A 201-nucleotide genomic window follows, 5' to 3' on the forward strand; every position below is an offset into this window, starting at 1 on the left:
TGCTGCGATATCAGATGTTCAGAGGGGAAGGAAAGGCGGCACGCTGAATATTACCTACGGTGGCAGCCCTTCACTACCCCCCATCTGCAGAGAGCTGGCTCAAACCAGCACAAGATGGATCCTATGTGACCACCTGCTCCTCTGGTTGGTTTTTTTTTTTTGCAAACAGCTTGAAAGCTCTGCTTGCGTCTCCTCATTAGC

This window comes from Pygoscelis adeliae, unplaced genomic scaffold (assembly GCF_000699105.1).
Source record: "Pygoscelis adeliae isolate BGI_AS28 unplaced genomic scaffold, ASM69910v1 Scaffold4, whole genome shotgun sequence".
NCBI lineage: Eukaryota > Metazoa > Chordata > Aves > Sphenisciformes > Spheniscidae > Pygoscelis > Pygoscelis adeliae.